We start from the raw sequence: 25,969 nt of genomic DNA, 5'->3' as shown, positions 1-25,969 counted from the left end.
TTTGACATTTGCTTTTGCATTCTAGGTTCTGTTACAACTTTGACAGTGGCTGTGATCACAAATGTCATCATGCTCTTTGTCATTGTGATTTTGAGTATGGTTATAAAAAAGTTTTGCAAAAAAAGAAGTCCCGCAAAGGCTAATGAGGGTAAGTAAAATAAAATAAAGAAAAAATAAAATAGGAAATATAGTCAGGAAAACGATTATTTAAAGAACATAGTTTCCTTCAAAACACAAAACACTCTTTTTGCTTGCTTTTCTCCCACAGGTAATTTGGATGATGAAATTATCTACACAGATGTTAGAGTGATAAGAGAGGCCAATTGAAACTGCATTTTCTGCACTGAAACCCAATGCAGAAAAATCAACATGATAAAAGTTCCAGCCCTGAACTTGATCTTTAGGCGGATAAGCAGCTATTAAGATAGATGGATGGATCAGTAAATACATACTAAAATCAGCATCGAACTCCAGGAAACTATGTCATATATGATTGTTCTAACCTGGGTTTTTTTATTTTTATTTATTTGTTTTGCTTTAATGTCGAATTTTGCTTTGTAGTTGATTAAAAAAAGTTCAAATTTTAGCAACCATACACAAACACACACACAGAAGATCACTTTTTAAAATCACAATATAATTGATATTAGGGCTAACGTTATAGCACTTGAGAGTTTTTGCGATTTACGTTGAATTGTGCAGCTATATGACATTTTTACTAAACCTGTATTTGAATGTTTGAAACTATTTTAGAACTTTTTAAATACTTGGAAAAGGGAGAAAATAATTTTCTTTACCCTAGATCCTGGTTTCTAATTCAATGGCCATTAAAAATGAAGTATGAGTGATGTTTTTATTGAAGGTGTGTAGGATCATTTATTTCTTTATTATTATTTCCTAGATGCTACGTAATGATTCTCAATGACTGTTCAATTTTGTGATTTTACTGCATTTTCCTGTAGTTTTTTTTGTCTTTTTCTTTACTGTAGTCACCAGACTTGTACATTGCACTGTTTTCAACCTAAAAGTCAATGTCTCCTGTGCAAATGACTAAACTCCCCAGTGACAGCAATTCTTATGAATGTGAAAATGCTACTTCCCACCACTTAAGGAACTTAAATGCTAAATACTCTGTATATGTGGCCACATCTCATTCTCTTTGATTCTGTCAATGTATCTCATTGCTGTATTTCATCTTTGTAGATGAAAATAAACACCCTAGGTTGTTACTATGGCTTAAGCAGAGAATAGAACAAGCTGTGGTTTGAACACACTCTGGTTTTCATGTCTTATGTGAAACTTCCTGTTTGTTTCTTTAAAAAAAAACCTTTGGTAATACTGACTATGTTGATGAGTGTACCAAGTGGATGGAAGAAAAAAAAAACTATAATGGTATGTTCACTGCTTTTCTGAGAAGCACTTTACAGAAAAGACGTCTTACTGCATGGCAGACAGCTGATGCTTTGTCGTTATATTTTTAGGATTTTGTTATCAGTATCAGTAGAATAATAAATATATGAAATTTTTATATGATGTTTTAAAACATCATTTACACTTCATGATGTTACTCTCAGTGTAAAAGTCTGCAAAGCAACAAGTGAAAAGGTACAATAAGTGTATATTCTCATTTCATTCAGTATTCCCCAAATGCAGGAGTAGTTTATGAAACTGGAAAATGTACTGCAGTCGTACTGTGAGGTCCATTTTCTCCGCAATACTGGAGAACACCGGAGAAGGTATAAATCATGTTGCTGATCCAGAATCCTTCCCTTATTTTTTTATTCTTATTATTTTATTATTATAGCACTAACAATAAACAATAAGTAATAACTATAAAATAATTTATTTATGATGATTCAGTATTTCAGAATATCCACTGTGCAAGGCAGAAAGCTTATTAAATGTTTAAACTCTGGCGATACAATAATTTTGCTACTGTAAAAGCAGCATTTTTGTCATATTTGAAATATAAATCTAACATAATCTGTGTCTTAATGTATTTTCTTTTAAAATACATGTGTGTGGGTTTTTTTAATATCGTAATTATAACAATCCATAATTATGTGGATATGCATATTAGATAGTTTATAGTTACTAGGTTTTACGTGGCCTAGGACACAATTTAAAAACTGGTATATAGTTTGACCTCCACGCGTTTCACCCAATTTGAAATGGGGACTCTGAGTCGCTGCATCTTGTAGCTGTGTCGTCTTAAATTGGTCATGTGATTTTGACGCGCCGGCGCATCTGAGGGTTAAGTGAAATACAAGCCCACCAGAAAGGCAGGGGAAAAGCCCTGTAACTTACTTTAAAACAAAATATGTTCCCCAAAATGGTGGGCAGAGCTACAGACTCACGGCACCCTCACCCAGTTAGTTAGCGTCTAATAACCATCACTACTTAAGCAGTTAGTAAAAGTACAGGTAACGTTTTGTTGCGCTGTTACACACACACAGCATTTGTTTTGTTTTAATTCTTCAGTTGCAACAAGACAACTTAACAATGTGTAGTTAACTGTTATTGTTCAGGAGCACAGGCAGGACTGCCTGATTGTAAAAACCCTTGATGATGTGAAACACAAGAGTTGAATTGCAAATAATGTAATGATCCGTACTAGCCACATGATGGGGCCAAAGTCCCAAACTGGAACTTGGGCCTGGGGCCAAAATCAGACCGCAAAGACTCCAGTCCCACTCTACTGACATGGTATGCAAATTTATAAGAACTCCCTGAACTACCAGAACTTTTTCTCTCAAGTTTTACTTCTTTTACTTTTCTTTTTTGTTCTTTCTTTGTGTCTTAACACCTAGATGCACACATGGGGTCAAAAATGACCCCATGGGTTGTTTTTCTTCAAAATCTTTAAAATGAAAAATTGTAATATATTCATATTCCTATATCTTAGAGTGATATAATGGGACACTTGTTCCTGTATCACCATTATAACACTGGTCCGGGATCAACTTTGCAACTGACAAATCATGAAGTTGTGATGTCATAGCTTTGCAATGTGGGGAAAAAGAAAAAAAAATAGTCTTGTTTATTTAAAACTGTCTTCCGAAACAAATAGTAAGCATTTCAATTGTTTTGGTTTATTTAATAATTTATGCAATATAATAATCATGTTATCAAGTTACGTTTTCATGTTGATTTTCTAGTGATAGTTTTTAATTATTTATTATATAATGCTAAATTAAATGCTCAGACAACACTGACAGCACTGGTCAGTTGCAATGCTGATCTTGGACCAATCTTGTTATGAAGACGTAGGAACAATACTAACACAAGATATCAGATCTTGCTTTGTACGTAGTGTAAAACGTACCTTTGAACAGTCTTTCCTATACATTATTATCAACAGTTTAATCCTGAGATGATTTTCGGTGCCTCTATACTTGTACTCAATACAGCAGCTTGGAAATGCATATTTAAAAAACGTATAGGTCTAAATTAGCCAGCTACTACAGTATATGTACATATTTGTACAAGTAAAGAAAAGTATGATACAGCACTAAGTGCCTTAATATGACATCAGTGACTTTAAATAGATGCTTCCTCATTTCTGTCCAAACCAAAACACCATAGCTTGTCCCACCCTGCTGCCACAGAGAAGGACTACTTCTGCAGGTATTATTTATTGTGAGGTCTGATGTCATAGAACCATACATAACCAGTGATGGGAATAACAGAGTTACAAGTAACAGCGTTACTAACGGCGTTACGTTTTTCAGTAGCAACTAACAAATTACTAATTACTATATTGTTACAACGCCTTTACCATTACTAACAAGAGAATGCGGTTACTATTCTTCAACAAACAGACAGTCTTTAATTATAGTTCACTCATTTTAAAACTACTCATATAAACTCATATATTCTGTAAAACTAACAGCTCTCAACTGTTCACCTATCATCTGCTTATCATTATTTGCAGGCCTGTTTCTATAACATTAGGCTGCCTTTACATTTTTTCTCTCTCTGTCATCACTTTTTCTTTTGTGTTTCAGTCAATACACTTGAGAGGCTCCAGTTTTACCAGTCTATTGTTTACTGCAAAAGATCTGCCATTGATGGTTTGATTAAGAGAAGTAGTTCTAAAAATGTGTATGAGCCATTGATCTTCTTTTTTGTGTGTTTTGGCTTATTATTTTCCATCCAGCAACTGACATACAGTATTTTCCTAGTTTGAATCCCTTGAGCATGAATAACTGAGCATTGTCAGTTAAACACTGAATAATTTATGTCAGTTCTCCTGAGAGAGGATCTTTTTAAGAGCATTCCTGGGCACAGTGTGCTACTCCTTAAGCAAATTCTGAAAGTTAAAATTAAATGTGTGATCCTCACATTTGAAAAAATGGAAAGAATTAAGTCTAAACCCTCAGTGAGGTCATGTTAGGAAATGTCCGACAGGAAACTACTGGTGTCACATTTTCCTGAAAAAATACCCTTTGTTATTTCAGTTGCACGGGTTTTAGTTGTTTGCTGCTTTTCCTCTAATTGGTCTCCTTTTCCACATTCTTTCAGTGGTCTTTTTTGATATATATTTGTTTTTCTTAAACCTCATTGGTAACCTGCTGTGGTATCCCATACCAGACACTAAAAAACAAAAAACAACTGAAAAAACAAATAACGCGCACCTGTTCAGGTGCCGCTGGTTTGCTGTCTTGTACCTCCTCTTCTGCTTTCTGCTACTGCATTCTCTCATCTTTCCTCTCCATTTCTTACTGGAAGGCGATTACAGGGATTGGGGTACCAGCCATTATGATTATATTCATTGCAACATTTAACATTTTTCAGGTACGCAGACCTGACAGTTTGCCCTTTGACCAACAAACATGACTGGATGACCTCATCACCAGAATGACTTTGTAGTACAAGGGAACACAAATATATCTGCAACTACTATCATCGTACTATCATCTCAACTATATTACTTTCAGTTGCAGCCAATTCTTCAATGTGTATGTTAACATTTTTTTCTGTCCTTAGTTTTTGCTTCAAGGCTGCTTTTTAAAAGTAATGATAGTCATCATTGGAGAGAATTACAGAAAACCCTGAGAGACGAGATAAACTGAAGCAGAACTGCGAGAACCCAGAGACTGATGAAAGCTGTACAAAACAAAGAGGATTGAGCAATTTTGAGTGTTTTGACTTGTAATGAATGTAATGAGGCAAACAATACAAACAAAATAATAAGCAACATGTCAGTGGAAAGCCAAACAACATTCTCTCTCTCTCTCTACCTCTCTCTCTCTCTCTCTCTCACACACACACACACACACACACACACACACACACACACACACACACACACACACACACACACACACACACGCACACGCGCACACTAAATCCAATGTAACCCAATGGATGCACGGTATCATTTGTAACTTAGGGATCAGTATTTGCTCAAAGATACCACAACATGCTAACTGAAGGATGCAGGGATCGAGTCAAACATTTGGTATATTGTCTTTGTTGCATTTCCAATTAAATATGATAGGCTTTAAATTTGCACTTTTAAATTTTCCATTTTATGACAAAGAGTATTCCATATTTTGTTATATTTTTTAAACTCTTAATTCTCAAAATTAGAGCCAACAACATTGTTTGGACCTATATTCACTAAGCTGTTTGGAGACCAACTTGAATTTAAGGCACCTGGTGTGCTTGCAAAGTAAATGGCAATAGCTAATAAATAACGCTTTTATGTAAATCAAATCAAAAATCAAATCACTTTTATTGTCACATCACATGTGCAGGTACATTGGTACAGCACATGTGAGTGAAATTCTTGTGTGCGAGCTTCACAAGCAACAGAGTTGTGCAAAATACAATAATGTAAACAAGGAAAATACAAGAATGGCTACATCTGAAACTAATAAATATATGTACAATATATAATAGTATATGCATTTCTGGATGTGTATACTAAATATTTTTCTACGTGTGTGTGTGTGTGTGTGTGTGTGTGTGTGTGTGTGTGTGTGTGTGTGTGTGTGTGTACACATATTTTACAAATTAAATAGAGTAAACAATAAATAAAATATATAAAATAAAATATACAGAGTGAGACATGTGCAAAACAGTGGCGTTACTGTACAGTATGGAGTGCATAATGTTAAAGTTCCAGTAGTGAAGCTGAGGTGTCTATGAAGTGTTCAGCAGTCTGATGGCCTGATGGAAAAAGCTGTCTCTCAGTCTGCTGGTACGGGACCGGATGCTGCAGAACCTCCTTCCTGATGGAAGTAGTCTGAACAGTTTATGGCTGGGGTGACTGGAGTCCTTGATGATCCTCCTCGCTTTCCTCAGGCACCGCTTCCTGTAGATGTCTTGGAGGGAGGGAAGCTCACCTCCAATTATCCGTTCAGAGCACCGCACTACTCGCTGGAGAGCTTTGCAGTTGTAGGCGGTGCTGTTGCCATACCAGGTGGTGATGCATCCAGTGAGGATGCTCTCAATGGCACAGTGATAGAAGGTCCTGAGGATGCGGGGGCTCATGCCGAATCTTTTCAGTCTCCTGAGAAAGAAGAGGCGCTGCTGCGCCTTCTTCACTGTTTTGTTTGTGTGTACTGACCACGTAAGATCCTCAGCCAGATGTACACCAAGGAACCGGAAGCTGCTCACTCTCTCCACAGCAGCGCCGTTGATGGTGATGGGGGTGTGTACTTCTCTGCACCTCCGGAAGTCCACTATCAACTCCTTTGTCTTTGCGACGTTGAGGGTGAGATGGTTGTCTTGACACCAGTGGGTCAGGGTGCTGACCTCCTCCCTGTAAGCCGTCTCATCACTGTTGGTGATAAGACCCACCACTGTAGTGTCGTCCGCAAACTTCACAATGATGTTGGAGTTGTTAGTGGCCGTGCAGTCGTAGGTGTGGAGTGAGTACAGGAGAGGGCTCAGTACACACCCCTGTGGAGCACCAGTGTTCAGTGTGACGGGGGATGAGGTGATGCTGCCCAGTCTGACCACTTGGCGTCTGTCAGACAAGAAGCTAAGGATCCAGCTGCAGAGGGAGCTGCTCAGTCCTAGATCCTGCAGTTTCCTGTCCAGCTTCGAGGGAACGATGGTATTGAATGCTGAGCTGTAATCTACAAACAGCATTCTCACATACGTGTCTCTCTTCTCCAGGTGTGACAAGGCAGTATGTAGTGTCAGGGCTATGGCATCATCAGTGGACCTGTTGTGGCGGTATGCGAACTGTAGAGGGTCCAGTGAGTCGGGTAGTGCAGAGCAGATGAAGTCCCTGACCAGCTTCTTGAAGCATTTGCTTACGATGGGGGTCAGGGCTACAGGTCGCCAGTCGTTCAATGAGGAGATGGTGGAGGATTTGGGTACAGGGACGATGGTGGCCATTTTGAAGCAGGCTGGGACTACAGACAGAGAGAGGGAAAGGTTGAAGATGTGCGTGAACACTCCAGCCAGCTGAGCCGCGCATGACTTGAGGACACGGCCGGGAATCCCGTCCGGACCAGTAGCTTTGCGTGCGTTCACCTTCCTGAAGCACCTCCGCACATCCTCCTCAGACACAGTGTGCGCACTGACGTCATCCGCGGTGCGCACACTGTCCGGTCTCATGGTGTTCGCTGTGTCGAATCTAGCGTAGAATACGTTTAGATCCTCACACAGAGAGGCCGTGGTCTGCGGTGTGCTGGTTTTCCCTCTAAAGTCTGCGATCGTGTTTAGTCCCTGCCACATACTCCGAGGGTTGTCAAACTGTTGCTCCACCCTGTCCCTGTACTCACGTTTGGCTGCTTTGATCGTCTTCCGGAGTTGGTAATGTGCGTGTTTGTAGTCCGATGTGTTCGCGGAGGCAAAGGCGGTGCTCCGTGCCGCCAGTGCCGCCCGAACATCTCCGTTAATCCAGGGTTTTTGATTTGGGAAGGATTTATCTGTTCTTGATGGGACGACATCTTCCACGCATTTCCTGATAAATCCGCAGACTGAGTCTGTGTACTCATCAATGTCTCTAGCAGCCACGTGAAACATTTCCCAGTCCGCGTGATCAAAACAGTCCCGCAGCGCAGACTCCGATTGGTCCGTCCAACAGTGCACCGCCCTCCGGGTTGGAGCTTCCTGTTTCAGCTTCTGCCTGTAGGCGGGCAGGAGCAGGATGGAGCGGTGATCTGATTGGCCGAATGGGGCGCGGGGGAGGGCTTTGTACGCATCCCGGAAAGAGGTGTAGCAGTGGTCGAGTAGCCGATCTCCACGAGTGTTAAAATGGATGTGTTGGTGGAGTTTGGGTGAGACTTTCTTCAGGTTTCCCTTATTAAAGTCTCCGGCTGTGATAAACGCTGCCTCTGGGTGTGCGGTTTCCTCGCTGCTGATCGCGCTGTACAGTTCCCTGAGTGCTCGGTCAGTGTCGGCTTGTGGGGGAATGTAAACAGCCATAATAATCACTGCTGTAAATTCCCTCGGTAGCCAGAATGGCCGGCACTTAATCATCAGGTACTCCAGGTCCGGTGAGCAGAAGGATTTGACCGGGTGCACGTTCGCATAATCACACCAGCTGTTGTTGATCATGAAACACACACCACCGCCTCTGCTTTTCCCAGTAAGATCCTGTGACCTGTCCGCGCGATGCACGGAGAACCCCGGTAGTTGTATTGCGGAGTCCGGTACCTTGTCCGATAGCCAGGTTTCTGTGAGGCAGATCACGCAGCAGTCCCGCATCTCTCGCTGGAATGAGATCCGTGCCCGAAGCTCGCACAGCTTGTTCTCCAGAGACTGCACATTAGCCAGTAATAAACTGGGTAACGGTGGTCTGTTAGTGCGCCGTCTCAGTCGAACCAGAACGCCAGATCTTCTCCCTGTGCGTCGGCGTTTGCGGCCTCCAGGGCCAGAGAACAAAGGCGTCTCAGGTGAGATGAATGGGGGGTCTGCAAACGGAGCGTCCGTGTTGCAAAACTTGAACTCCGGAAAGTTATAAGAAAGACTGTCTTTTATGTCCAGTAAGGTTTGTCGGTCGTACACAAGGAGACATGTGCTACTCGCGAAAAAATGAAGGAAAAGTAAAATTAAACACAGAAAAAAGCTGTTGCTTGGGGGAGCTCGCGACAAGGCTGCCATACTCGGCGCCATCTTGTTCATTCAGCTAAATAAGCTAAAGTAAAAAGTACTGTACATTGTGTAGAGTGAGGTATGAAGAATATCCATCACAATAGAGTAACAGATAGACAGAGACATACACAGACCTTGCCCCAATTTAGAATCTGGAGTTAACCAAACAACCATGAATTCGGACTGTTGTCCAAAGACATTACCTATAGAAAATCTGTCCTCTGATTTTATAACGCAGTGCTACAGTGCAAGAATATCAAAAACAGTAATGTTGGTTCACCTAATGTGTGTAGCAGTTGTTGTTATTGTTGTTTTATTTAATGACCAAATTAATCTCAAAAGTAATCCAAGTTTCCACCATTCTGCTTTGTTGTGAGATCAAATGTAAAGTACTTGGTTAAAGTCTTCAAAGTTCTGTCTAACTGATTTTAAGCCAGAGGTTAGACAAGTTTCTTATGGGCCTGTTAGTTTCACATTAATGCTGCAGATGAGACAGTGACAGAAAAAGAAAGAAACTGTGGTTTGTAACTGTCAGTCTCACTCTTGGCTTAATTTGTTATTATATTAGTTGTCTCTAAAAAGGCAAGCAACTGTATGAGTGATGGTTTTAAAACTTTTTTCTGGCATTTTATCAACCATTAGGAATTAATAAAATAATGGTCAGAACAGTGGCATCAAGAGGCAAGCTATTCACCAAGAATAACATGGTTATCATATACAAATACCAAACCTTAAAAAGAAGAAAACATACACCCTAACAATATCCCTTTAAATATCCCCTTAACATGCACCAGTTTCTGAATACACTGTGCAAATATGAAAAAAGGAAAATGGTTGTTAATTTCATCCATCCATCCATCCATCTATTCACTTATCCTTTTCAAAGTTGCAGGGGGTGCTGGAGCCTATCCCAGCTATCATAGAGCAAGAGGTGGGGTACACTGTGGACAGGTCACCAGTCTGTCACAGGGCTAACACACAGAGACAGACAACCATTCGTGCTCACATGTCACTCCCGCATTCACACCTGTGGGCAGTTTAGACTAATCAATTAACCCAACCCCACAAGCTGCATGTCTTTGGACAGTGGGAGGAAGTCGGAGTACCCAGAGGGAAGACATGGAAAGACGAGGAGAACATGCAAACTCCACACAGAAAGACCCCAGCTTGGTGGTGGAATTGAACGCATATAAATTCTTGCTGTGCGGCAACAGTGGTAACCACAGGGCCATCGTGCTTCTTTGAGGGATAGCTCAGTAGATGCTACCTACTGAGCTATCCCTCAAAGAAGCACGTTGCCACATGATCAGATCAAATCCACTGAACAGCTACCCTGAGGTACCCCTGAGCAAGATATCGTCCTTACACACTGCTCCCCGGGCACCTGATTTGTGGCTGCCCACTGCTTCACTGAGTGACTTTATTAAATTCAGAGAGAGTAATTTCCCCATGGGGAGCAATAAAGTAAACATTACATTATCGGGATTGTCAATTTTTGTAAATTAATTTTGTAAATGGAAAATTATGTGGTTTCTAACAATTCACAGCTGATCATTGGGTTTTAAGATGGACAGTGATTTTAAATTAGACACTCAAATTAGGGCTACTGTCAAGTCCAGTTTTTATCATTTAAGACGCTTTGCAAAGGTAAGACCTATTTTATCCAGGCCGCATTTTGAAAGTGTAATTCATTTTACACTGTATTTTGGAGTTAGTGTCTTCTCTCTTGTCTGCAGCTGGTTCAAAAGGCCTCTGCACGGAAGTCATAGAATGCATTTTTATTCCTTTATGACACAGTTTGACCCTGATATTACTTTTTAATTTAATCTAATGCACTGATTTTATTGTTTTAATTTAATTTCAATTATTAGAGTTTATTTTTTAAATTTAATTTAATGTATTGTTGTTGTTTTTTCTCACGTCAACTGTACAGCACTTTGTTTTCAGCTGGGAGTTGTCTGAAAGTGCTATATAAATAAATTGCTTGCTTGCTAGCTAGACCAATTTGTACATCTGTGGGTGCAGTAGCTGCTTTCTTTAGCAGCAAGGAGGATGACCATAAGACAACCTTCAGTCTATTAAAAATTCACAGTGCAGTCTCACACTACCACATAGAACACATGCCCTCCTTAAATGGTGAGTGAAAGCTTTTAATTTGAATTTATGCAGGTTGATACTGATTAAAACAAGATAGAGCCTTTAAAGTTTTATTTCACAAAAGTATTAATAATCACACATGTATGCTATTCTTTAGATATTATTTAACCTTTTTTTCATTTATACAAAAAGAGCTTTGTATGTAACCTTGTAAATGTTTGAATAAACTAGGGCGAGCACAACTTTAAACATAGTGTGACATGTTTCAAAATGTTGACGTCTGTGTTACAGAAACAATGATTATCATCTACATTAGCATTGCAGTTCTGGCAACAACAGCCCTGGCAAAAGGTACTCAGTTTAATAGTATGTTGTACTCAGCTTTCAATACACAAATATTGATTGAATGACCTATAATTAAAAAATTATTTATTATAGTTAAAGATTTATATTTGAGGATTACTTATAGTACTTACAGTGCAGGTAGTAATTATACTGGATGAGCCTAAAATTAAAATATATAATTTGTCAGTTTTATTTTATTTATATATTTGGTTTCATTTCAATATATATTTTACATAATATGTTTGTTTTTTTCTTTTAGGTTCAGGTGAATGCATTTTCTCTGAATCTTCTGCAACTTGTTTTGGCGCTACAGGACAGCCGGTAATTTTTCATCTGTCATATAAACGTGGTACTTCGATTGTAACCACGAAGGATGACAAACACAGGATTTTGAAAATAAGCAATCAAGGGAAAGTTACATTAGATAAGGAATATGTAAATCAATCAGACAGCATAGACACTGTAATACTCAAAGTAGGTGAAGCCTCGAAGAAACATTCTGGACATTACCAGTTGGAAGAACATGATCATGATGGAAAGTTACTGAAAAAAATGAATGTATATCTAAAAATACAAGGTAAGTTGTTTTTTTGTTTGTTTGTTTGTTTTGTTTTAAACTCAAAATTATGTTTAATGTTAAGATATACAAACTGTTATGTTTTATTAAAAGATTTATAAATGCACACATTGCAAACCTAGTAAATTAAAAACATGTCTGAGTATTACTTAAAAATCATAATAAATGTTAGACATGTAATAGACAATATTTCAGCCTTAAATAGACATCTTTCATAAGTTGTATGAATTTTAGTTAATTTTAGGAACTGCAGCAATGTGCTTGTGTTTGATGATGGACTGTAAATTGGAAAGTTAACACTGATTAACAATTTAGAACCAGAATGCCAGTGATGGAGTAGCTCACAGTTCATCAAAGTTATTATCTGTAAAATGACAAATCTGATTTTGACATAGAGGACAATTTGGTGTCTACTTAGGTGGTAGTTTTGGGCAAATTTCACTAAAAGGCAGATTAGGTAATCACTATGAGCAAGTTTGATTCAATTCTCACCAATATTGTAGAAGGATGATAGTCAACTAGCCATGCCATAAGCTCACTGGGTGTTAGGGCTAATAATTAATTTTAATTTTTAACCTTTAAATCTGCAAATGCAAGAATGTTTTGGTACGTTTGCTTGCAGATGCAAAAATGCATAAATACATAAACTCTACTAGTATGCATTTGCTCTCAGTCAAGAAAATTAAAAAACTTTTTTTAAAGAAAAGTTTGATTAAGTCAAGCAAAATGTGCTGTTTCGTTACTGTCGACAAATTCAGTGAACTTACCTTTTTTAATATTAATGAAGATGTTCAGGTCACAAATATGTACTTCAGTTAAAAAACAAACAGTTTAATTTATTTTATGACTTGGCAAACAAGAATATCTTGAGGTATAATCTGTTTAAGGCTTAGCGATTTGGATTGCATTATTATTATCAGTTATGGATTTGATTCCCTATAGATTCTCATTGCGTTCTCATTGGCGCCACTTTGTGAGTGACCACCATCACTAAGCAGCTTGTCAAATATATTACATTTGTACAAATTAATTGCATGCTGTTGGTCAAATGTTTGTCCATGTTGTCTTTTTGCGATCAGTGTTGGGGTCATTACTCAAAAAAGTAATAATTACACATATTACACAAAACACTTTACTGTTTGACTTTTTACATTATTATATGAATTTTGACTTTTTTTTTCAAAATGATCCAAAAAAAATGTTCTTAATGTGGCGCTAATACTTCTTCATATAAAGCCAAAATCACAACGCAAAAATGAAAACCAGTACAAAAAGACTTCAGAGCACAGTGATTCTACTTTAAAAACATGAAGAGGTATGAACAGAGTGCAGCCTAAATGCTCATCAGTTTGTTATTTGTTGAAGTTCAGGGTCTGGCTGGGCTGGGGTCAGCATTTCACTCAGATTTCACTCTAGATATACCCGCTGTAGACTGCACCGCTATTTTCCTCCTCCACACAAAAACTGAAATCAGCTGACTGAAGCACAAGTGCAACTGGAACCAATAATTCAGATTAACAGACATTCCAAGGAATTTGAGTACTGGGAACCGGTTCTCTACAAGAATGAGTTCTCGATTCCCATGCCGAATCCTGACAAAGGCTGAATTGGACCAAATACAGTAACATATCATATCTGATGGGATTTAAAAGTATATAGCTCTCAAACAGATATAAATTACCTAGACAAACAAAAACGAATGCTTACTCTGAAATTTGTTACCTATATTTCTTTTCTTTTTTCTTTGTCCTTTTTTTCGTCTCTTCTAGCTCCAGTGTCAAAGCCAGGCCTGTCTCAGAAATGCTTGTCATCAGAACATATGAAGATCAGCTGCTTCTCTGAAGGAGATGGAGTACAATTCATTTTGAATTTGGATGGTCAGATACTTACACAAAGCAAAGACAACAACCAATCTCCATACATCGGGACATCCCAGTTTTCATATCTTACTGTTGACTTACATGTGAAGCAGATTGGAAACCTTAGTTGCCAAGTTTGGAATAATATTAGCAGAAATGAAACAGTTATTCACCTGGCAGCCTGCAAAGGTAGAGTATTTTAAAATCTATTGCTTACCATTTCAATAATATTTTCTGATATATCATTACATATTTTACTTTAAAGGAATTTAAATATATATGTGATAAAATTGTCATTGTGCTGGGTCTGTAACCCAGCATTTATGTTTTTTTGGACTTTTTGACCTTTTGTTCTTATGATGATAGAAATTGTTTCTTAGTCTTTTTTTTTCAGTTTCCTCGTTTAATCACTTGTATTTCTGGTTCTTAGTCACTTCAAATCAAATCAAATCAAATCAAATCACTTTTATTGTCACATCACATGTGCAGGCACACTGGCACAGCACATGCGAGTGAAATTCTTGTGTGCGAGCCCCACAAGCAACAGAGATGTGCAAACACAATAACACAAATGAGCAAAATATAAGAATGGCCAACCTGAAACTAATAAATATATGTACAATATATAATAGTGTATGCATTTCTGGATGTGTATACTAAATATTTTCCTACGTGTGTGTGTGTGTGTGTGTGTGTGTGTGTGTGTGTGTGTGTGTGTGTATACACATTTTTACAAATTAAATAGTAAAAAAAAAAAAGAAGAAAAAAAAAGTCACTTGTTCTTTTAGTAAGTTCCCTTTCACGCCCAGTTGCCTGGTCTTGAGTTTGTATCTCCTGTGTTACTGATTTTTGCTTCTCTGTGTTTTCTATCATGTATAGTTTTGTCTCCATTTTTATTCATCTGTTTTCAAGTCGTGTCCCTCGGTCATTCTGTTTCTGATATTTATACAGTGTACGTCTCAGTGTATTGTATTAGTTCCAGCTGTGTTCCCTAGTCTTTCCCATGGCCTTGTGATACGGTGTGTATTTAGGCCCACTGTCTTCCTCTGCTCTTTGTTGCGTCACCCTAGTTGCTGTGTGTTTCCCCGAGGTACTTCATTATTTCTGGTTACTCTTAGCTCCAAGTTCCAAGTTCTTATTTTCCTGTTTCAGTTTTGTTTACTTGTATTTAGTGTTCCTGAGTTTTTGGTGTTACAGCAAAAAAGCTGCCCCCTTTAGTTCATCCTTTTGTATTTAAGTCCTGCAATTTGCTGGACAACCTCTGCCTGCCACACAGGTGGTTATGACAAAAACAGATTACATTTCAGCCTCAGTGTCTTCAAATTGTGGTATTGGATGTCACTTATGAATTCTTGTGGTTACAAATTATTTTACATACTATACATACTTGCCTACTGGTGGCGCCAGTGTCCGGCAGCCTCGCCTCTGTCAGTGCGCCCCAGGGCAGCTGTGGCTACAATGTAGCTTGCCATCACCTGTGTGAATGTGTTTGTGAATGGGTGGATGACTGGATGTGTAAAGCGCTTTGGGGTTCCTAGGGACTAGTAAAGCGCTATACAAATACAGGCCATTTACCTTTTACATGCCCTATGATCTTACTGTATATTCAACATCAGGTGGATGGAGCAATGGAATAAAATATAAATAAATATCTGAGAAGCATTTTGGTATCTTTCATTTTGTCAAGATATTCAATATTGTCTGACATTTGCTTTTTAATTTCAGATTCTGTTAAAACCTTGACAGTGGCTGTGATAGCAACTGTCATCACGCTCTTTATCGTTGTGGCTTTGAGTTTGGCTGTAAAACAGTTTTGTAAAAAAACAAGACCAACAACTGTTGATGAGGGTAAGTGAAATACTTACACATTGCTTGAAAAAAAAAAAGACTTTTAAAACAATATAGCTTCCTCCAAAACACAATACACTTTTTTGTATATTTTTCCCTCCACAGATGATGTTGACAGTGACATTATCTACACAGATGTTAGAGTGATAAGTCCTAACAAATTAAACAAAATCAACTCAGGAGAATCAGCTGGGATAGGTTCCAGCACTGACGTTGACTCTGAAGTGGATCAGCCATGAAGAAGATGAATGGATGAATTTTTTTGCTTGTGTACATTTTTTTTGTTATTGATTATTTGTTATTATTATTTGTTATTAGTTTTTTTTTTCATTATTGAGTTATCCTAATTACTCAAAGATTCAGCAATCAAAAGGACTAACATGAATGATAACCAAAAAACAATTTTGTTATTGCTGTGAGGAACATGTTAGAAGAGGACAAACTGAAAGACCCTGATCATTTTTAAACTCAAGATGGAGACAAAGGTAACCACATTGCACGATACAGTATGTTCTGTGTTTAAAGTAGCTCCTTTTAGGAAAATGGCAAGTTTGTGTACTTTGTCATACACATTGACAACACACACATTTATTTACAGCTATATATATATATATATATAAATAATGACTACATTAAAAAAATCTCTTTCCCTTTCAGTATATTAGTGTGTCTCTCTGTTTTATTGTATCTTTGTAGATAAAAATAAACATCCTAGTCGTTACTTGCCTGAAGCAGAGACTGTTAGAATGGAAAAAGTTGTGGTCTAAACACACTAGTGCATGTTTGGTTCTTATGTCTTATTTTAAACTTCCTGTTAGAGTCTTAACAGAGTTTGGTATACCATACAAGACATGGAAAAAGTGCTTTAAGCATATGTCCACCACAATTCTGAGAACACAGTTCAATAACAGGAAATGAGCTCTTACTGCACACCACATATCTCATGTTCTCAAAACTCAAAATGTTCACAAAACTCGAACTAGAACACGGCCACAGGGGCAGGAATGACATGAGACACAACTGACTGGGGGAACAAAACAAAAGACATGAAGACTGTGCTAAACACCAAGGCACATGAAAAAAACTTAAGAACTAGACTTCAAAGTAAGAGAATTACTACCAGTAAACAAATTTTTACTGCTGTGTTATAGAAACTAGGGCTGGGCGATATGGCCTAAAATCCATATCGCGGTATAATTGAAGTCAAATGAACACTGAGAGTTAAAAACGGTCTAAATTCTTTCATCTATAATAAAATCATTAGCGTTGCTGCTTTACCAGGTGTAACAATTAAGTTTAACATCCAGGCATCCATGAAAACAGAATTTATTAAATTTAATGGAGTTAGAAGTTAACAGGAAGTTAGCTCGCTAGTTTCCACCTAAACATGATATAGCATGTTCTGACTGAGAGATTTTTGAAACTAATTCAAACGTACAGCTCTGCTACCACTTCCAACATAAATGAAGACAGAAAACTAAACAGCAGTGACGTTTGCAGGGTTACTGAAGTTGGACTACCTGGTATATAATGTTGTGCTACGTGATTGCTAGTGACACAGCAATGTTGCATAACATTAGCACAGTGAAGCTGGAGGATGAACGCCAACTTTTTTTCCACTCGATAAAAGTTAATGTGAGGGATTCTGGTGGTTAGGGACAAATGCAATCGCATAGCCGAATGCTATACACGGGCCAAACTTCAATCAGGAGAACAACTAAGATTATTCATCCACAATATGAGGTTAGTTATTAATATACTGCAACAACATGGGAATAGAGAATTCAACATTAATGAATCAATGTTACGGAAGTGGAGGAAGCGCAGTTTTTGGCTTTCCCCATATTTCAAAAGTGCTTCATCTCTTTGCTATGACTGTCGCACGCAATCATTTGCAGATGATAATGGTTGTAGCCGCTGCAATGCTTTCGACCAAAACAGGCGCAGCTTGATGACATCATCAACATGCGCTATTGCGGTAGAGCGGTATAGTCAAAATCTCTATCGTTGGCCAAATTTATATGGTTTCTATCGTATATTGTTTATATCGCCCACCCCTAATAGAAACAATGAATTCCTTCTACATGAGTATTGCAGTTCTGACAACAACGGCTTTGGCAAAAGGTATTCACTGTAAAGTAAGATATATTACCTGGGTTTCAATAAAGACACACTGATTGAGACTGCGGCAGAAGGCAATCATTTGCACTAATAAAAATAAAATTTAAAACATTGACTTTTAAAATATAAATTACAGTAAAGATAGAAATCATCTTGAATACTCAGCCTTCTTGGAGTTCTTGGGAGGGGTGCTCAAGGGTGCTGCACCTGGATACTCTTACTGGGGGACTTCAACACTCACGTGGACAACGACAGTGAGACATGGAGAGGCATGATTAGGACCACCTGATCTGAACCCGAATGGTGTTCCCTTACTGGACTGCAGAAAACAACAGTTTGGCCAAAGTGAACAGGTTCAAACATAAGGGTGTTTTGTTGCTCCACATGAATGCCAGTGCTTAGGGTACTTGTCTTGTTGAAATATCCAGCCCCAGAGCAACTTCAACTTGGTCACTGATTCTTGAACATTGTTCTCAAGAATCTCCTGATATTGACTGGAATCCATGAACCTTCAACTTTAACAAGATTCCCAGTACGTGCACTGGCCACACAGCCCCACAGCATGATGGAACTGTCACCACATTTTACTGTGGGTAGCGTGTGTTTTTCTTAGAATGCATACTGTCTGTTGTTATGTCCAAATAACTCAATTTTAGTTTCATCAGTCCACAGCACCTTATTTCAAAATGAAGCTGGCTTGTCCAAATGTGCTTAATCACACCTCAAGCGACTCTGTTTGTGGCATGTGTGCAGAAAAGGCTTCTTCTGCATTACTCTCCCATACAGCATCTCCTTCTGCAAAGTGCGCTGAATAGTTGAACGATGCACAGTGACACCATCTGCAGTAAGATTATGTTGTAGATTATGAGCTGGTCTGTGGGTTGAGTATTTTTCTTGACCTGCCACTTTGGGCTTTAACTAGAACTGTGCCTGTCGTCTTCCATTTCCTCACTATGTTCCTCACAGTGGAAACTGACAGCTGAAATCTCAGAGATAGCTTTTTGTATCCTTCCCCTAAACCGTGATCTTGAAAAAACTTTGTTTTCAGGTCATTTTAGAGTTTTTTTGAAGCTCCCATGTTGCCACTCTTCAGAAAAGATACAAATAGGAGAAACACTTGCAATTGGCCACCTTAAATAACCTTTCTCATGTTTGGATTTACCTGTGTATGTAGGTCAAGGGTCAATGAGCTTACCAAACAAATTTTGTGTTCCAATAATTAGTGCTAAAAGTATTCAAATCAATAAAATGACAAGGGTGCAGGTGCCTAGTTTAGTTATTTAAACTAAACTAGGCACCTGCCTAAAACATCTGTAACCTTTAGCAGTAATTGTAACAGATTTTTGAAGTAAATCATATCAAATCATATCACTGTCACCAGGTGGGGACAGTGCAATGCACCTGATGGGGTACAAAGTGCTGGAGGACAGGGCTGTGTTGACTGTAGACATTTAAAAAGTCCATATGGTAGATGAAAAAAACTGTGGGAACTAAACTGAAACCGGAATATTAGAAAGGCAAAAGAAAGGGGTTGTCATGGTAGGGTAGGAATGTAAGAAAAGAATCTATACACATAAAACATGCGCACACAGACACACACACACACACACACACACACAGTGAAATTTTATAACTTCTCCAAAATACTGTATATACTATGGAGAAAGGTTTGCATCATAGAATAGAATGGAATGCCTTTATTGTCAGTATATAGTTGTACAGTGAGATACAGAGCAAGGCAGAAAGCTTATTAAATGTTTTAACTCTAGTGATACAATAATTTCGCAACTGTAAAATCAGCATTTTTGTCATATTTAAAAGGTAAATCGAATATAATCTGTTTTGTAAGCTATTTTCCTTTAAAATACAGTGTGTGGGGTTTTTTTAACATCATAATTATAACAATCCATGATTATGTGGATATGCATATTAGATAGTTTAAGTGAAATACAAGCCCACCAGAAAGGCAGGGGAAAAGCCCTGTAACTTACTTTAAAACAAAATATGTTCCCCAAAATGGTGGGCAGAGCTACAGACTCATGACACCCTTACCCAGTTAGCTAGCGGCTAAAAACCATCACTACTTAAGCAGTTAGTAAAAGGACAGGTAACGTTTTGTTGCACTGTTACACACACAGCATTTGTTTTGTTTTAATTCTTCAATTGCAGCAAGACAACTTAACAATGTGTAGTTAACTGTTATTGTTCAGGGGCACAGGCAGGACTGCCTGATTGTAAAAACCCTTGATGTGAAACACAAGAGTTGAATTGCAAATAATGTAATGATCCGTACTAGCCACATGATGGGGCCAAAGTCCCAAACTGGAACTTGGGCCTGGGGCCAAAATCAGACCGCAAAGACTCCAGCCCCACTCTACTGACATGGTATGCAAATTTATAAGAACTCCCTGAACTACCAGAGCTTTTTCTCTCAAGTTTTACTTCTTTTACTTTTCTTTTTTGTTCTTTCTTTGTGTCTTAAAATATACACGAGTCAGTTAGTGTATCTTCAGCTGAGACACTTAAAATAGAAAGCGCTGTGGTTTTAGCGTAATCTGGTTTTAACATCCCACATTAAGGAGTTAACTCTTTTCACAAACTCTCATAATGCGGTGTATGTTGACATCATCTACATTGCAAGAGCGTAAATGAAAAAGAAAAATGGATAAGTAATTTAATGGTATGTCTACAAAGATCCAGACTTTGTGGACCATTCTGACTTTTTAGCCTGCAATGTCAGACAGACAGATTTATATTGTTTGGAGGAGCAGCATTATATAATGCTAAATAAATGCTCAGACAACACTGACAGCACTGGTCAGTTGCAATGCTGATCTTGGACCAATCTTGTTATGAAGACGTAGGAACAATACTAACACAGGATATCAGATCTTGCTTTGTACGTAGTGTAAAACGTACCGTTGAACAGTCTTTCCTGTGAATTATTATTAACAGTTTAATCTGGAGATAATTTCTGTGCCTCTATACTTGTACTCAATACAGCAGCTTGAAAATGCATATTTAAAAAATGTATAGCTCTAAATTAGCCAGCTACTACAGTATATGTACATATTTGTACAAGTACAGAAAAAAATATGATACAACACTAAGTGCCTTAATATGACATCAGTGACTTTAAATAGATGCTTCCTTATTTCTGTCCAAACCAAAACACCATAGCTTGTCCCACCCTGCTGCCACAGAGAAGGACTTCTGCTGCAGGTCAGTTGTGCTAAACTTATGTCTCAAGAAATGTAGTGAAACAACTGTACTTCGAAAAAACAACAAAGAATTCTAAAATATATTTTTAAAAAAAACAACCTTGAAAATTCATGCAAGAAATCTTTTTACAACTTCTTATGTCCTCATGTTCTTTCCTTCTATTTTGGAAACACATATTAGTTGTGTTATGTCATATGTGCAGTAGAAACAATATTCTAATTGTATCTCAACAGAAAATGATTTTGATCTACATGATTGTCACAGCTCCAGCAATCATTGCTGTGGCACAAGGTACGCTTCAATTATTTATGTAGATAAAAAATTCATACAGCTTTTCAATTAATTCACAAAAGCATTTAAATATTTGATTGTATTATTCATTGTGTGGTCTGATGTCATAAAAGCATACATAACTATATATATATATATATATATATATATATATATATATATATATATATATATATATAAATGCTGTATAACATTACATTAGATAATGGTTTCATTAGTTGTTGCATTGAAATAGTCATTAACAAGTCATTTCAGGGATATGAGATGTGTTAGTAACTGTAAAAATAAACCATTTGAAATGTATAATATTCAAAGTATATGGTTTTCACTGTTGTAAAAATGAATGACAATGGTTAATTTCTCCTTTTCTTAATTTTCTCATTAGGGTTATTGAAATGCAATCTAACTGAACCTCGACCCCCGACGTGTTTTGGATTTTTAGGAGAACCACTCATTTTTTACTTACCTACTATTCCGTATACAAGGACAAGCTTGACAAAGAATAAAGATGTCATTTTAAGATTAAAAAATAATTCATTAGTTAATATAAATGAAAACTTCAAGAGTCGTACATTCTTTGGAAATGGAATATTCAATCTAACAAAAGCAACAAAAAATGACTCTGGAGAGTACACGATGGAACAATACAATTCTACTGATGGTGTGTTATTGCACACAGTTCACATCTATCTGGCTATACTAGGTAAAACCAAACAATCACTGTCTTCAAATAACGTATGTGCAATACTAAAGTAAATGTCAGAATGTGTTATGAAGCTAAAAACAGAGGGAAAAATAACTTTTTCAAACTGAGGACTTTATGTCTGAAAGGTCACAAAATTCAAAACCTGCAGGTTTTTTTTAGTCAGTTTTGCAGGTACATACGAGTTTCAGGATTATAATTATAGTATTTAATACATGTTATTTTATTTTATTATAATTGGCAGTTATATATTATAAAAGACTTCCAATTATAATCAAATCAAATTATTGTTCATATTCATACATATTTCAAACATAAGTATGTATATAAAGGCTTTAGAAACAGATAACAGGTTGTAGAGCTGTCAATGACATATTATAATTGTTGTTGCATCTATATGTGACTGTGTGTTTGTGTTGTCACCAGACCGCCTGACAGTCAGCTGCTCCTCTGAACAATATGACCTGGAGTTCATTTTCTCTTTGGACACTAACGTGCTGATACAGACACGAGCAAATAGTCCAGAAAAACAGAGCATTTCAAATGCTACCATGAGCTTACATGGGCAACTGATGGGAAAGCTGATGTGTATGATTGTCCAAAACAATGTCAGCAGAGAACAAACCACCATTCATCTTACAGGCTGTTCAGGTATTACAGTTGTTGTTTTTTTTAAGTTCTTTTGTTTAGTGTTTACTACTACTACTACTACTAATAATAATAAATATCATTGCTAAAGAGGTTTTAGAGTTTGAAGCATAAATAGAAGTAAACCCTAACCCCACAATGAATTTTAAATTAAACAGCTCTGATGCAGTTAAAGTGCAGACTTTCAGCTTTAATTCAGTGGGTTGAACAAATCTGCCAAACTGTAGATTTTGCCTCTGTAGTGATTTCTTGGATGTTTTTTTTTCTCTTTTCTCAGCTGGCAGCTTTTGAGCTGCATGGAGAGCTTATTTTGTTGTCTGTTTACAGTGAAATCTTCCAAATGCAAGTACCACACCTCAGATCAACTTCAGTCCTTTTATCTTCTTAATTGATAATGACATAACGAAGGAATTGCCCACACTTGCCCAAGAAATAATCTTCGAGTCAGTTGTCCAATTACTTTTGGTCCCTTTTAAAAAAAGGTGGTACATGTTAAGGAGCTGAAACTCTTAAACCTTCCATCCAATTTGTATGTGGATAACCTCAAATACAAGCTGAGTGTCTACAAATTCTGTCTATGTCCATCATATAACTCTAATTGGAAGTGTTTTAGTAAACAGGTAAAAAAACAAAACTTGTGTCAATGTCCAAATATATATGGACCTAACTGTATGTGTGACTTGAGGTAATTGTAGCCCTTTAAACTATATCTTCATCTACAAGAATGTATTATCTCAATATATTCTTCTTAATGATTTTATTTTCTAGGTACTAAGTCTTCCCTCTGCGTTGTGACTGTGGCTGTAGTAGGAGGTGTTGCCATTCTGCTTATTTTGGCTATGTTCTTTGGTACTCGGCATTTCAAAAACACAACTGGTATCATGACTGTTAATGAAGGTAAGATTTGCTGTACATGTTAAATTAACTCTACTGCCTTTGTCAGTTCAGTCTCATTGAGTACCACACTAAAATTACACAATCACTTCCCAAATTAATATAAAACAATGCAGGTGTCTCGACATTCCTGAAAATAATTTTGGAAAATATGAAATTCATCTAGTTAAGTAAGTTATTCACCTTACAGTTAGAGCCATGGCTTGTTGCCCAAAGACACAGTTTTTGTTGTTTTGTCTCTGTATACCACAACAATGTATTTTAAATAAAGTAATCAATATGTGATTGAAATACAGTCTGTGGTGGTGAAGAAGACTGCCAAGATGGTATTTGGTTTAATTAATGAACAGAGGGAAGAAGACAAGGAGATTTGGTGTTGGAATGAGTAAGCACCAGAAAGTACAAGGCTGGGAAAGAAAAAGTCAAAAGGTCAGGAGCACTTGGCATCTAGTGTACAGCGAAGAGAGAGGTGACAAAGGAAAAAGGGTTAAACTGACGTGTATGTGAGGCTGGATACTGAAGAAGGAGGAAGTGCCTTGTATTGACTTGTTATTTTAAAAAAAAATGAGCTGGAAAGGATGTGCAGTAAGTTACAGTGAGTATTTTAAGGACCATCTTCAGAGAGGAAGGCCTCAAATGGAGTGAAGATAGTGAAGAAGGAAGTGCAAAGGATCTGTACGGAAGCGTTGAACTCCAGATTACATACCTGTGAAGATATGATACAAGATACAGGGAAGATACTTGCAAAACAGACTGAACCATTCCCTGAAGCTGTGGGAAGGTTTTTTTAACATTAGGTTAAGGAGGGATGAGAGAGTCATATGTTAATGAGACAGTTTTGATAGAGAAGTATAGAGAAGGCCAGAAGGAGTTGCACTGTGCCTGGGTGGAGAAGAGAAAACAGGGCACTATATGAGAAAGAAGAGTGTCCAAGAACTATATGAGGGTGGTGCAGGACATGTATGAAGACAGTGAGACAGTAGTGTAGTGTGAGGAAGGAGGTCAAGGTGGGGGTGGGATTACATGAGGGATCTCAAAGAGCCTCTGAGGTGGAGGTTTGCATGGGAAGAAGAAGAATGGCATTGCTGAGCCAGCCAGTGAAATCCTTTTTTAAAAGAATGTACCAGTTTACTGACTTCTAAAGTTCTCCTAAAGTTTTGATGGTCTGCATCAATTTGGGTCTTTGGGATGCAATCTAACATCAGGGTTCAATAGATCCAACTCATAAACAGCTAATGCAACACTTTTGTTAAATTCCCTAAGTCTGGAATTCAATCATATTTTGGTTGTTTCTTTCAAAATCCATTGCAGTGGTGCACATAGCACAAACTACCTGAATCTGACAGTATCCTAACATTATTGTTACAAGTCTTTCATATATAATTGTAAAATCTTTTGACTACCTAAAAATCAATTTCTGTTTCTATGTCTTTCAGATGATGCTGAAGATGACATCATCTACTCAGATGTTAAAGTGAAACAGCGTACAAGAAAAGCAACACCACGTTCAAATCAAGATGCAAGTTAGCTTTCCCCTAATACATTCTGACCTAGCACCAGTCTTAAACCTGTTCATGCCAAGTTAGCAGTTTCAGTTAGAAGCTCTCACCAACATCTTACATATAACACTGGAGATTTAAAAAGCTGTGGTCATTAGTGTTTGTGTGTTTCTTGTGCTCTTCTTTGTATATATAGCAAATAACAGCAAAGGTGAGCTGTGCCTCTCTAAGACAACAGCTGAGTCAAGCATCAACCATCATCTCATAGCTTAAACATTTTAGCTAATATTCACTGTGTCTGTCATGACTGTAAAACAATGAAACCCAACTTAGTTGCACAGCACACGCTGAGAAAGTGTATACTATACATGTATCTTGCGTAACACTGGCCTGATATTACTATTAGGAATCATAGCAGATATCAAAATGCCCACTTATTCTATGTAACAATACAAAAAACATGAAAGGCTCACTCTAGAAATACTTCTCCTGTTACAGTTTGTTATTTTAGTCATGTATTCTCAGTGCATACAGCTTTTTGCCTGCAGCTTAGAGTCTCAGTATTATATGTCATGTTTTGTGGTCATGTGACATTTTGAAAGTATAATAAAACGTGTTTTCCTCGTGTTCCACACAATTCCTTCTCAATCAGCATACTTTATTAATCCCAGTATTAATCCCAACATTCTCAAAATGTTGCATTTATTTTCTGTGTTTTGCAGTACAAACTATAAACCAAAGCCAGACATAAAGTGGAAAGAGACAAGAGTGTAATAAACTCACTCTGTAACTTGTGAACAAGAAT

The 25,969-nt window shown here is 37.5% G+C and overlaps 1 long non-coding RNA gene across 1 annotated transcript; it reads left to right on the top strand.

Moving 5' to 3' along the window:
• Positions 1-13,654: 13,654 nt before the first annotated feature.
• Positions 13,655-16,159, top strand: LOC145431630 (uncharacterized). The gene is made up of 2 exons (XR_013911970.1): positions 13,655-14,127; positions 15,664-16,159. It is a non-coding gene; the product is annotated as an uncharacterized LOC145431630 (long non-coding RNA).
• Positions 16,160-25,969: the final 9,810 nt, after the last annotated feature.

This window comes from Astatotilapia calliptera, chromosome 10 (genome assembly GCF_964374335.1).
Source record: "Astatotilapia calliptera chromosome 10, fAstCal68.1, whole genome shotgun sequence".
Taxonomy (NCBI): Eukaryota; Metazoa; Chordata; class Actinopteri; order Cichliformes; family Cichlidae; genus Astatotilapia; species Astatotilapia calliptera.
This window is presented reverse-complemented; position numbering and strand designations above follow the sequence as displayed.